This window comes from Octopus bimaculoides, chromosome 14, assembly GCF_001194135.2.
Source record: "Octopus bimaculoides isolate UCB-OBI-ISO-001 chromosome 14, ASM119413v2, whole genome shotgun sequence".
NCBI classification, from domain to species: Eukaryota; Metazoa; Mollusca; class Cephalopoda; order Octopoda; family Octopodidae; genus Octopus; species Octopus bimaculoides.
Genome location: NC_068994.1, coordinates 57,519,332 through 57,521,233, shown reverse-complemented (window position 1 = coordinate 57,521,233; position 1,902 = coordinate 57,519,332).

Genomic DNA, 1,902 nt, shown 5'->3' with positions numbered 1-1,902 from the left:
TATATATGAATACATATCTATCTATATTATGAAATATTTGTATTTACTGTGTTTACAAGACTCTAACACGTGGTCGCTCGACCTGCAAGAAACAGTAACCTCATTCCTTACTCTCTTAAAAAGGACACATTGCTTGATGTTGTTCCTAACTATACAAGAAATATGGCATGGTAACAGCTGGAAAGTCTTTGATCATAGATTTGTTCGATCAGATCTGACCTGGTGATTAACAAATCAAACAAATCTATCTGTCCAAGTAATATATTGGTTTCGATTTAATCGATTCTACTTCTTCCCACCGATCGTTGCGACTGGTTCACAGAAATCGATATTTATACTCTTTGATTGCTTTATAACTGGAATATTATTAATTTGTTTTAGTTATCGAACAGTCAGCAACAGACAAGATTCCGTGAGTAATATACGTTGATTTAGTTTTTGACTAATTAGTCACAAGTCACCAATCAGGATAATAAAAAATATATATACCGTTGTGGTGGTCATGTTTTTCTATTTCTCGAATGTATTATTGCTGGGAAGAAAGTAGAATAATAACGATGTAAGATGCCACTGTAAGAAGGGCTGAAATATTGGTGTCACGTTTTAGCAATTTCGGGAGAGAGTGTAAGTCGATTCCATCGACCCCACTGTTCAACTGGTACTTACTTTATCGACTGTGAAAAGATGAAAGGCAAAGTCGGACTCGACTGAATTCGAACTCGGAACTTAAAGACCAACGAAATGCCGCTAATCATTTTGCTGGGTTTGCTAACGATTCTGTTAGCTTGTGGCCTTAAAAAAGACTGCTATATTACTGTCCCTTATTACTCGTTCAACATATCTTAGCAATGGGAAACAAAATAAAAAGAAAAAAAGAAGAAACAACATCGAAAACAAATACAAACAATAAACAAAAAACTTCAGCTGTATTCTGGAGAGTGAGGTTGTGGGTAGATCTTGTCACCTGTATCCAAATGCTCTACGAAAGGTTTCGGTCTGTAAAACAAGGGGTTTATGGTCCGGTAAATTAGTACTGTTGCCAAATCGAGGCACAAAATAGTATTAATCATACCATCGACGTATAAACTTTTACCTTGGTGTGTGTGTGTGTCAATATTCAGCTGGACCATTATTGCTTATGATTCATTCTTCTTTTCTATTTCTTTCCTCAGACTCCAAAGCACATCAACCATGGCCTGTAAATATAGTCACCAAGTTCTTGACGTCACCAGCAGTTTTTTTTTATATTATTATTTTTCCTTCTATACGGCAATTAGACTGTTGACATAAATTATATTCATAATTTCTGTCTTTGAACAGTTCATTAGACCAACATTGCTTTCCTCTCTTATTAAAGTAGCCAATATTAATTGCCTTTCTTTTGTTATAATCATCACCAAGGCAACAACAGAATCTAGATTAGCACACCAGCTTCTTCTTTTACGTTAACTATATTCCGCAAACTCTTCCTTGCAGTTTTTTCCGCCATTACATAATCAATCACTAACACAAAATGTTGGGGAGACGGCATAGGTCCTTGAAGGACACCAGAATTTAACTCAAAATGCCCACTCACAATTCTAAGAACGATGTTCTTTCATACATGATTAAAATTATAATATTTTTTCTGAATCATGTTATACCTTATCTTTGGCAAGCTCGTGTAATCTCGTGTAAACTCGTGTAACGTTGTGTATTCCTGTCTAAAATAAAGACGAGTATCAACACTTCCATGTGGCACGCTTGAACATTTGTGAAGATGACATCATATAAAACTATTGGTAGACTTATTAAACTACAAATATATAATATTTATCCAACAATGCGGTGTTGAACACGCATTCGGACTGTTCGATATTAGAGTATATATATATATATATATATATATATATATATATATAT